Here is a 12,566-nt window from a genome sequence, read left to right as displayed (position 1 = left end):
CAGTCTAGAAGGGGGAGACAGAGAACAACACAAAACATATTAACAAAATAAAATAAATAGAATAGTAAATATGTACAAGTAAAATAAATAGAGTAATAAATATGTACAAACATATATACAGGTGCTGTGGGGAGGGGAAGGAGGAAAGGTGGGGGGGATGGGGAGGGGGAGGAGGGAGAGAGGAAGGAGGGTGCTTGCCTAAAGTCACACAGCTGACAAGTGGCAGGGCTGGGATTTGATCCCATGACAGTGCTCTGCACACAGTAAGCGCTCAATAAATATGATTGATGATGACCTCTGACTCCAAAGCCCGTGCTCTTTCCACTGAGCCACGCTGTGGCAGAGCCAGGGTTACAACCCAGGTCCTTCTGATTCCCAGGCCCTGGGCTCTATCCTCTATCCACCCTCCGGATTAAGGGTCAGAACCCTTCCAACTCCTTGCTGGGTTCCCCACGCTGTACCTTGGCAGAACCCCAGGGCCCCCAGCACCCCAGGTCTCTGGGGACCCAAAGCTCCCAGCCTCCCCTCAGGATCCCGAGACTGAAAGAGGGAAGGTCAGACCTAGAAAGAAAATCATAACTGGGCACCAAAAGAGGATTTTCATCCAAACCAAACGAGTTACATAAATTGAACTGGGAATGAATTTCTTTTTGGGGATTCTGGCCAACCTGAATACTAGAAGTAAGAATAATTATAATAATAATTGTGGTACTTGTTAAGCACTTACTATGTGCCAAGCACTGTTCCAAGCTCTGGGACAGGTGCAAGGTAATCAGGTTGGACACGGTCCCTGCCCCACATGGGGTTCACACTCTTAATCTCCGTTTTACAGATGAGGTAACTGAGGCCCCGAGAAAAAAAGTGACAAGCCCAAGGTCACATAGCAGGAGCTGGGATTAGAACCCAGGTCCTCGGACTCCCAGGCCTGTGCTCTATCCATTATGCCACTCTGCCTCTCTATTTATTGATTGCCCATGGGGTGCAAGGCATTACACTAAGCACTTGGGTAAGTCTGATGGAAGCTCACACCACACTCCCCACCCACATGGAGCTTCATTTTAAGGGAGGTGGGCTGGGCAGGAGAAGATCCAGAGAGGACTCTGTGAAAGTCCCATCATATTACCATGACTCTAACCCGGTGGTTAGCAGTGGGCTGGGCACATATTAAGAACTTAACCAATGCCACACTGAACAATGACCTGCGAGCCTTACAATCCCCACTAGACTGTAAGCCCCTTGAGGGAGGGGAACGTGTCTTTCAACTCTATTATATTGGACTCTGCCAAGTGCTTAGTACAGTACTCTATACAAAGTAATCTCTCAATAAGTGATTGTTAGGTGGATTGAGATTGTGCTCAATTTGAAGAGGGAAAGATTCAGGGCTCATTCCTCAGAATGAGAGGATTAGGCTACCTGTGGTAGGAAGTGGATCAGTCAATTGATGGTATTTATTGAGTGCTTAATATTTGTGCAGAGAACTGTACTAAGTGCTTGAGAGAGTTCAGCATAGCAGAGTTGGTAGGCATATTCCTTGCCTGCAAGGAGCTTTGAGTCTAGTCTACAGTACTGTAAGGGGAGTCTTCTTTAGTCACCATTCCAATCTTCCAAATCTTCATTTGGGATTGTCCTAACTAAGCCATTCCATTCAGGATCCTAATTGGCCAGGTCACAGGGGAAGAGTAGTCTGTCCATTCCTGGATCCCCCTCCAGCAGGCCTGGCTACTTAGCTCTGGGCAGCAGAAATGACACCCCTCTTTTGTATTTGTTAAGCACTTACTAGGTGCCAGGCACTGTCCTAAGTGCTTGGGGTAGATCCAAGACTATCAGGTTGGACACAGTCCATATCCCACAGTCTTAATCCCCATTTTACTGATGAAGAAACCAAGGCCCAGAGAAGTGAAATGACTTGCCCAAGGTCACAAAACCTTGGCAGAGCAGCGATTAGAACACAGGTCCTTCTGACTCCCGGACCCATACTCTATTCCTTAATCTTCCTGCTGCCCCCTGCAGCCCCTCCATGGCCCCTAGGTCTAGGTCTGGCCAGGCAGCAGAGGGGGCTCACAACCAGGCAGTCAGTAGTATTTACTGAGCATTTGCTGTGTATAGAGCACTCCCTGACTTGTTCCCTTAATTTATCTGCCCACCCTGCCCCACAGCACTTATTTCCATATCTGTCATTTATTGATTTCTATTAATGTCTATCTTCCCCACTAGACTGTAAGCTTGCTGTGGACAGGGAATGGGTCTGTTTATTGCTGTAGTGTACTCTCCCCAGTGCTTAATACAGTGCTGTGCACACGGTAAGTGCTCAATAAATGTGATTGAATGAATACTAAGCTCTTGGGAGAGTCCAATACAACAATAATAATAATGATGGTATTATTATCTCCCCCATCTTATCTCCTTCCCTTCCCCACAGCACCTGTATATATGTATATATGTTTGTACTTATTTATTTATTTATTTACTTGTTTATTTATTTATTTATTTTACCTGTACATATCTATTCTATTTATTTTATTTTGTTAGTATGTTCGGTTTTGTTCTCTGTCTCCCCCTTTTAGACTGTGAGCCCACTGTTGGGTAGGGACTGTCTCTATATGTTGCCAACTTGTACTTCCCAAGCGCTTAGTACAGTGCTCTGCACACAGTAAGCACTCAATAAATACGATTGATTGATTGATTGATTGATTGTTAGGCGCTTAATATGCACCAGACATTGTACTAAGTGCTGGGATGGGTACAAGCAAATCAAGTCAGACACAGTCCCTGTCACATGGGGGACTCACAGTCTCAATCCCCATTTTACAGATGAGGTAACTGAGGTACAGAGAAATGAAGTGACTCGCTCAGGGTCACAGTAACTTGCTCAGGGTCACGGTGACTTGCCCAGGGTCATAATGACTTGCCCAGGGTCACAGTGACTAAACAGACTCATGCTCTGCCAACAAAGACCTTTACAGTCTAGAGGTCTAGAGACCCACACCAGAAGCCCTGTGAGTCCCCCCCCCCCAAATCATGTTTCCCCCCAAGATTTCAGCCACTCCCGGGGCAAAACAGATTCTTCCTCCAAGAGGTTCGGCGACAGTACAGTGCGAGTCTTGTCTCAGGTCAGAACAAAGCGTCATTATCCTTAAGCCCAAAGCACCCTGCCCTACGTGGACACTAAGTGGTCTTTGTGGGATTTGGGAGATTTTGTTTCAGTCGATGGGAGGTCTGCCTCCTAGCAAGAAACAATGATTACACGGAGCAGCTATTCTATTCCAATCAGCAAATCACCAGCCTTTTCTACCTCTGATGAATGCGCGCCACCAAGGCCCGAATCCATCTCAGCCCACTGCTCACACAACCTTCCCTGACTCCGAGCCGGGATTTTTCTCTGGGAAGAGAGGTAGAGTGGCCTACAGGAAAGCACACAGGTCTAGGAGTCAGAAGACCTGGGTTTGAATTCCACCTCTGTTGCTGGCCTGTGCTGTGACCTGTGGTAAGTCAATTAACTCCTCAATTTCCACATCTGTAATAAGGAAATACTAATACCGGCTCTCGCTGTGCTTCATGAAGATGTTGTAAGAACAAAATGAGATAAATAGAGAAGCAGCTGGTTAGAGCATTGGCCTGGGAGTCAGAGAATCTGGGTTCTAATCCCAGCTCTGCCATGTGTCTGCTGTGTGACTTCACTTCTCTGGGCCTCTCATCTGCAAAATGGGGATCCAGTACCTGTTCTCCCTCCTACTTGGACCGTGGGCCCTGAGTATCTTGTATCTACCTCAGCACTTAGAACAGTGCTTGGAACATAGTAAGTGCTTAACAGAAACCACAAATATCATTATCATTATTATGAACTGTGCTACAGAAAAATCAAAGTACTATACAAAGACCATAAGTCACCAGTTATAGACACCCCCCAACCTGAACCCCCGCTCTTCTTAGTGACAGGGAAGTGTCCACTAATTCTGTTCTATTGTATTCTCACAAACACTTAGCTCAGCATTCTAAACAGAGTAAGTACTCAGTAAATACCACTGATTGAGTGATTTGATTATTAATGTCTGTCTCCCCCTCTAGACTGTAAGCTCACTATGAGCAGGGAACGTGTCCGCTAATTCCATTTTATCGTACTCTCACAAACACTTAGTACAGTGCTCTGAATATAGTAAGAGCTCAATAAATTATATTGATTGACAGAGGCTTGAATCCTCCTCTGGCCATTGGCTCCCACCTGTTTGACCTTAAAGAGCATTTATCATCCCAACTTCATAAACTGGGAAAGTTTGGTGTAAGACTACCAGAAACACTAATCTCCTGTCCAATTTGAGCTGACAGAGTGTATAGGACACTGGGAGCCTGGTGGACTAGTTTTACTTCATAACCAGATTACTGACCAGGTCCAATCTGTAGATGTTTGCAGTGGAGTTTGCAGTGAAAATGCCAGAGCAGGGAAACATGCTATATTCTGGATCAGCTAACAACCTTGGACTTTATGGTCATTAATCCTACATTTTAAATTCCTGGTTTCCCAGGGAATTGTCTTTGCAAGTATCATCTCACAGCAGGAGTTGGGGGTGAGGATGACATATCATAGTTATTGAGTTCTTACTATGTGCAAAGCATTGTACTATGTGCTTGGGAGAATACAATATAACAGAGTTGGTTGACATGTCCCCTGACCACAGGGAGCAACTCTTCTTGGGGAAGCAGTGTGGTCTAGTGGAAAGAGCATGGACCTGGGAGTAGAAGGACCTGGGTTCTAATTGTGACTCTGCCATTTATCTGTTGTGTTGACCTTGGACAAGTCACTTCACTTCTCTGTGCCTTAGTTACCTCATCTGTAAAATGGGGATTAAGACTGTGACCCTTATGTAGGACATAAACTGTGTCCAACTTTATATCTACCCCAGCACTTAGTATAGTGCCCGGCACACGGTAAGCACTAAACCATTAAATACAATTAAAACAAAACAAAAACAAGTTTACAGTCTAGAGAGGAGACAGACATTAATATGAATAAATGAATAACAGATAATAAGTGCTGTGGGACTGAGAGTGGGGTGAATAAAGGGTTCAAATCCAAGTGCGAGATTGACACAAATGGGAGTGGGAGAAGAGAAAATGAGGGCCTAGTCAGGGAAAGCCTCTTGGCAGAGACGTACCTTTAGTAAGGCTTTAAAGCAGGAGAGAGGGATTATCTGTCAGATATAAAGAGGGAAGGAGTTCCAGGCAAGAGGCAGGACATGGGTGAGAGGTTGGGGGTGAAGTAGATTTAATTGAGGTACAGTGAGTATGTTGGTGTTATGGGATTGAAGTGCTCAGTCTGGGTTGTAGTAGGAGAGCAGAGTGAGTTGAAGTCGACTTGCTTGGGGAAGTAGATTCTCCTCAGTTTACAGTGGCCAAGCCAAGAACAGATAGGGCAGCTACAGACACCCAGAAGCCGTATCTATTTCTCTTTCAGCTTGGCTGCACTGAACCTTAACAATGGCCAAAGTCAGGTGAGTGAGGTCTGTACCTGATGAGTCAGCCTCCAGCTGAGCAGGAATCTTATAGCAAGCCAATTACCCAAGCCATTTAGTTAGCCACTTCATTCCTCCATTTTTGGCTTTTATTTTTAAAGCTTTAACTCTTGCTCTGCTGACAAGCTCACATCTTCCCTGATGTCTGTTTGCACGATGGCCTTTGATGAGATGCTGTTGGGAGGTTGGTGAGCAGTCTTTTTATTTTGTTTTTAATGGCATTTGTTAAGCACTTACTGTGTGCCAGCCACTGTACTAAGCACCAGGGTAGATACAAGATAATTAGATTGGACACAGTCCCTGTTCCACATTGGGCTCACTGTCTTAATCTCCATTTTACAGATGAGGTAACTGAGGCACAGAGAAGTGACGTGACTTCTTCCCTAAGGTCACAAAGTAGATGTGTCAGAGCTGGGATTAGAACTCAGGTCCTTCCAACTCCTAGGTTCAGGCTCTATCCACTAGGCCATGCTACTTCTCTAATATTCTTTCAAAAATGCCAGCTTTCAGGATAGAATGCCATCTCTCTGAGAAAATAGAATGCCATCTGCCAGAGAAAGAGTGTTGCCTGGCATGGGCCTGGGAATCAATTAATCATTGGAATTTATTGAGCACTTTCTGTGTGGAAGGCCCTGTACTGAGCACTTGGGAGAGTACACTACAACAGAGTTGTTGAGTATATTCCTTGCCCACAGTGCGTTTGTAGTCTATAGTCTATCAAACAATGGTATTTATTGAGTACTTACCATGTGCACAGCACTGTACTGAGAGCTTGGAAGACTACAATAAGACAGAGTTGGTAGACACATTCCCTGCCCACAATGGGCTTATAGCCCAAGAGAGACAGTGTACAGTCAGTCAATCAGTGGTATTTATTGAGTGCTTCCTGTGTGCAGAGCACTGTACTGAGCACTTGGGAGAGTAAAATATGACAGAGTTGGTAGACACATTCCCTGCCTAGAGTGGGTTTACAATCTAGAGGTAGAACGAGGCCTGTTGATTGGGATATGAGATTTCTATCCTATGAGGTAGGTGATGTGACATCAGGCAGTCAGAGGGAGTTACCTCAGTGGGTCAGAGGCAGTCTCAAAGTGTCCTGATCTTTAGCCCCAAGTCTTGCTGCTGGCCTGCACAGGGTTAAAGGTTTAAAGACTCAGGGAAACTCTGTCTGAGCAACTGAGTGCTGTAATTGAATCAGAGATGCCCCATAAAGTAGAGCCATCAAATCTAACTGGCAGTGATATGCTATTTTACCACAATTGCATTGCCATAAACATTCTTTTAAATGTCACAGCCGGACACCAAAATCTTATGAGAAGCAGCATAGCATAGTGGATAGAGCATGGACTTGGGAGTCAGAAGGTCATGGGTTCTAACCCCAGCTTTGCTGCTTGCCTTCTGTGTGACCTTGGGCAACTCACTTCACTTCTCCCGGCCTCAGTTACCTCATCTGTATAATGGGGATTGAGATTGAGAGCTCTATGTGGGACATTCATTCTTTCAATTGTATTTATTGAGCGCTTACTGTGTGCAGAGCACTGTACTAAGCGCTTGGGAAGTACAAGTTGGCAACATATAGAGATGGTCCCTACCCAACAGGGGGCTCACAGTCTAGAAGATGAATTATGCCAGCTAACTTCTCACTGAACTGCACTTCGCAGATCACTGGGTAATTCGATTCTGGTGCTTCAGATGCTCCTGCTGACGGCAGAGGTGAGGAAACTTCAGACTTCTAAAGCCATACAGGCCCCGAATCTGCAGAGAACAAGTCCTGACCACCAGGAAAAGCCTGTCGGCATCAGGTTCACAGGGCAGGCTACCGGGTGATGATGCATAGACTCTTCACATGAATTAATCAAGGCTATAAGTGATGAGCTCCACCTCGGGACTCCCACGTCTCACCATTTCCTCAGGTTTTAACCAATTAATCAATCAATTTGATGGTATTTATTGAGCTCTTACTGTGTGCACAGCACTGGACTAAGTGCTTGGGAGAGCACAATAGAACGGAGTCTGTAGACCTGTTCCCTGCCCACAACAAGCTTACAGTCCAGAGGGACAGTCTAGAGTCAATCAGTCAATGATATTTATTGAGTGCTTACTGGGTGCAGAGCACTGTGCTGAGTATTGAGGAAAGGACAACACAACAGAGTTGGTAGACACGTTCCTGCTCACAATGAGCTTACCCAGATGTTTGTAGTGGAAAACAGGATTAGTTGGAAGTTCTCTTCACTGAGTAGTAAGACTCTCATCCTACCTTTCTGAATGCTCCTTTTTTTAAAATGGTATTTGTTAAGCCCTTTCCTATGTGCCAGGCACTGTGCTAAGAGCCAGGGCATATACCAGTTGATCAGGTTGGACACAGTCCATGTCCCAAATGGGACTCACAGTCTTAATCCCCATTTTAAAGTCGTTGAGGGCAGGGAATATGCATCGGGATAAACTTGTATCTACCGCAGCACTTAATACTGTGGTTGTAATGGTATTTGTTAAGTGCTTACTATGTGCCTGGAACTGTTCTAAGCATTGAAGTAGATAGGAGCTAATCAGGTTGCACACAGTCCATATCACACATAGGGCTCACAGTCCTTATGTCCATTTTACAGATGAGGTTACTGAGGTACAGAGAAGTGAAGTGACTACCCAAGGTCACACAGCACACAAATGGCATAGACGGAACTAAAACCCAGGACCTTCTGACTCCAAGGCCCGGTCTCGATCCACTACACCACTACACCATGGATTGTGTCCATTCTGATTAGTTTATTTCTACCCCAGCTCTTAATACAAGGCCTGGCACATAGTACTTACTTAACAAATACCATTTTTATTTTAAGAAAAAGAAATGCTAAGCCTGGTTTGCTAAAGGAAAAAAAAGTCTTCAAAGTGAGTTTGTTCTTCATGTGATTCTCATGGGTTTACTCTGCCTAATGCTTTCCACCACCACTAAGAGGTGCTGTTGATGCAGCTCTGGCCTGTCTTCTGCATACCTCGGAGGAAAAAAAAATAATTCCCTCCTTTGACCCTGACCAGGTAATAATAATAATGGCATTTCATTAGACTGTGAGCCCACTGTTGGGTAGGGACTGTCTCTATATGTTGCCAACTTGTACTTCCCAAGTGCTTAGTACAGTGCTCTGCACACAGTAAGCGCTCAATAAATACGAAATATGATGATTTCATCAATTCAACCATACGGTTAAGTGCGTACAATGTGCCAAGCACTGTACTAATCACTGTGGTAGATACAAGAGAATCAGGTTCCACATGGGGCTCACAGTCTAAATAAGAGGGAGAACAGGTATTGAAGCCCCATTTTGCCAATGAGGGCACTGGGGCACAGAGAAGTGAAGTGACTTGCCCAAGGTTACCCAGATGGTAAATGGAGAAAGATTCACCTCCCTGCCTGGGATGATGCTTGCCTTAGGCCCAAGAGAGGTGAAAGGTTAGCCAAGAGAAACTTCCACAACCAGTTTCTCCCACCTCCCATTTCAGGGCCTCTTGCTGATCTCTATGCACTTGCTGAACCCTGAACACTAGAGTGACTTTTTGTCTTCACAGTTTATGACACCCGGAAAAATGGACCATCCTCACTCTAGTAAAAATTGAGGTATTTGTTATTCACTTACTAATGCTTTATGGTAGTAGTCGTATGTTTGCTATCTGCCAAGAACTGTACTGAGCATTGGGTATATACAAGGTAATCAGGTTGGACACAGTTCATGTCTTTGAAAGGGACTCACCCTATGAATTCTTATTTTGCAGATGAGGTGACTGAGGCACAGAGAAGTGAAGTGACTTGTCCAAGGACATAAGGCATAAGAAGCAGCTTGTCCTAGTGGATAGAACAAGGGCCTGGGAGTCAGAAGGCACTGAGTCCTAATTCTGTCTCCCCAACTTGTCTGCTGTGTGACCTTGGGAGAGTTACTTCACATCTCTAGACCTCTGCTCTGGACATAATAGTTGCTCAACAAATACTGCTGATTGATTCAAGTACAGAAGTAGGATTAGAATGCAGGTCCTCTGACTCCAGGGCCTGTGCTCTTTCCAGTAGGCCACACCACTACTGGTTTGTACTGGACTCCGATCCACCTACTCACATGGTTATCTGTGCTGGTCTTTGGTCCAGAGGTCTTTGGACCAAAGTCAGCCATCTGGCCTGACTGTAGGACGCCTCCTACAGTCACTTCACCAAAGGCAACATTAGCTCGTAGAGGTCGGGCCATCTAATTTGTTTGCATTGTCCTTCATCCTTTGTAAACCGACCTTTCCCAGGAATGCTACGATGACGTCAATGGGTTGGTTTTCCAAATCTCCTTTCGTGTTGATAACCATTTGTTGTCGTTTTTATTTATCAGTTATCATTTAGCTTCTCTCCCTCTGTTTGTCAGCCTGGTTGTCCATGCAGTGATTAGCCAATGAATTCCTTGATGACTTAAGTACAAGGCAGCACCTGAACCTCATCTCTGAACCCCTGAAAGTCTCCCGGACCACTTAACCCTAGGATCCAGAAGCAGGATCCAGAAGGAGAATAGAATCATGGATTCTATTCTCGGCTCCTCTGTTTGTCTGCTGTGTGACCCTGGGTGAGTCATTTCACTTCTCTGGGCCTCAGTTACCTCACCTGGAAAATGGGGATTGAGATTGTGAGCTCCACATGGGACAGGTACTGTGTCCAACTCGATTTGCTTGTATCCACCCCAGTGCTTAGTTCAGTGCCTGGCACATAGTAAGTATTTAACAAATACCATAATTATTACCTCCTCTCCCATCTAAAACACTGGCAGGTTTCCAGTGTGGTGTTGAATTGAGTCAGGGTTTTTATTTTTCATTTATGGAAATTATTCAAGCCAACGAAAGTTGGGTTTTCCCTCCAGTCTGACAGTTGGTTCATGAAAAATTTTCTGGCTCATTTCTTCATCTTACAGAGCTCTGCACATAAAAAAAACTTTAACAGATACCACTGTTTGATTGATTCAGAGGTCCTCCTGGCCTATGACTACTTCATCGCTGCCTTGTGACTCTTGTGCCTTGACTGATTGAATAAACATTGATTTATCAGTTTACTATAAGTTCCTTGAGGGCAATAATAATAATGGTAATAATAATAGTTTTTTTTAAGTGCATGCTATATACCAAGCACTGTAGTGAGCACTTGGGTAGATACAAGATAATCAGCTCCCAAATGGGGCTCACAATCTAAGTAGGAGGGAGACAGGTATTGAATCCCCATTTTACGGATGAAGGAACTGAGGCACAGAGAAGTGAAGTGACTTGCCCAAATTCACACAGCAGACAGGAGGGGAAGCAAAGATTAGAACCCAAGACCTTCTGACTCCCAGGCCCATGCTCTATCTACTACACCATGATCCTCTGGGCCTCAGTAAGACTTCAAATTCCCACTCACTGGTATCCCAAGAAAGGGTGGTCTTGCCTCATGGTATTAATCATATGATATCTCCCCTGTGTGTGTGGCATTTGTAAGGGGAACAGATATCCACAGAATGTTCCAACAGCTGCTCTCTGGTGAATGGAATGGGAAAAGTGTAACTGTGGATAGAATTAATCAATCAGTGCTATTTATTGAGCGCATACTGCATGCACAGCTCTGTACTAAACAATTGGGAAAGGACAGTCAATGCAATATAATAGATCAAGAGGCCTTTCTTTCCTCTGAGACCTTCACTGACTAGGACCTAATTTCCTATTCTCCCACTGCCTTTTCTGACACCCTTACACAAGATTTACAGACTTTATTCGCTCCTCTTTCAGTCTCATAGCACTTGAGAACATAACCGTAATGTATTTACTTAGATTAATATCTGACTCTCCCTCTAGACAGTAAGCTCTTTCAGGCAGGGAATGTGTCTAACAACTTTGTTATATTGTCCTCTCCCCAGAGCTCAGTACAGTGCTCTGCACACAGTAAGCCCTCGATAAAAATGACTGATTGAAGAGCTCAGTATAGTGATTGACTGATCGAATAAACATAATTCCTGCCTTAAAGGAGCTTAGAATTAATTGGGAGGAAAATGTTAGTCACATCAAAAGCAAAACATCCAAATAATGAGATGCGGAAATATTTTTAAATGATATTTATTGAGCTCCCAATGGGTCCAGTGATGAGATGTGGAATTTTTATTTTAGTGATATTTACTGAGCTCCCACTGGATCCAGAGCACAGAATTAGGACTTGGGGAAGTCCAAAAGAAGTACAAGACACATTCCCTACCTACACTGAGTTTATACCTAATGCTAGTGACAGACTTCAGAGTATTTACAAATAGAGAAATAACCCAGCTTCAGCCTCTCAGCACTTATCTATGTGTCCATAATTTATTTTAAATGTCTGGCTCCGCTTCTATATTCTAAGCTCCTTTTTTATAGTATTTGTTAAGCATTTACTATGTATCAAACACTGTTCTAAGTGTGGAGTAGATGCAAGTGAATTAAGTTGGACACAGTTCCTGCCCCGCATGGAACTCACATTCTATGTAGGAAGGAGAACTCCACACACAGTAAATGCTCAATAAATATGACTGACCGAATGAAAGAATAGGGAGCTGAGACACACAGAAGTGAATCGACTTGACCAACATCACACAGCAAGCATTTGGGAGATCCAGGAATAGAACCCAGGTCTTCTGACACCCTAAGTCCATGCTCTTTCCACAATGCCATAATGCTCCTTTACAGTTTTGTTGTATTGTACTCTTCCAAGAGCTTAGTAGAGTGCTCTGCATTCAGCAAGTGTTCAATAAATACCATTGATTGATTGATAGGGAGTGCTTAATAACTACCTCAAATAAGAGCAGTGGTGAGTTGGGGGGGGACCACCAGAGAAGACACACAGTCATCAGCATTGGGGTGGCTGCGTCAGGACCCAGGTTTCCAGGATTCCTGGACTTAGAGTGGTAATAGTGTCACAAGGGAAAATCCTTATGGGCACATAGTGAAGAGAAGGATTGTCAGTCACACACCACTCAGACTCCCTCCCATGGATAAAATCTCACCATTAGGGACACCATTTGAAACTCAAAAGACAGCTAGGAACTTAGT

The 12,566-nt window shown here is 44.4% G+C and overlaps 1 protein-coding gene across 1 annotated transcript in view; it reads left to right on the top strand.

Moving 5' to 3' along the window:
- Positions 1–3,406: 3,406 nt before the first annotated feature.
- Positions 3,407–12,566, top strand: part of HAS2 (hyaluronan synthase 2) — a 90,643-nt gene continuing 81,483 nt past the window's right edge. Inside the window, exon 1 of the mRNA XM_038745471.1 lies at positions 3,407–3,484. The gene's annotated coding sequence lies outside the window, so the exon portion shown is untranslated. The remainder of the gene's footprint in view (positions 3,485–12,566) is intronic.

The sequence above is a fragment of the Tachyglossus aculeatus genome, chromosome 4, assembly GCF_015852505.1.
Source record: "Tachyglossus aculeatus isolate mTacAcu1 chromosome 4, mTacAcu1.pri, whole genome shotgun sequence".
Taxonomy (NCBI): domain Eukaryota; kingdom Metazoa; phylum Chordata; class Mammalia; order Monotremata; family Tachyglossidae; genus Tachyglossus; species Tachyglossus aculeatus.
Note: the sequence above shows the minus strand (reverse complement) of the source record. Positions and strands in the feature narration are given on the sequence as shown.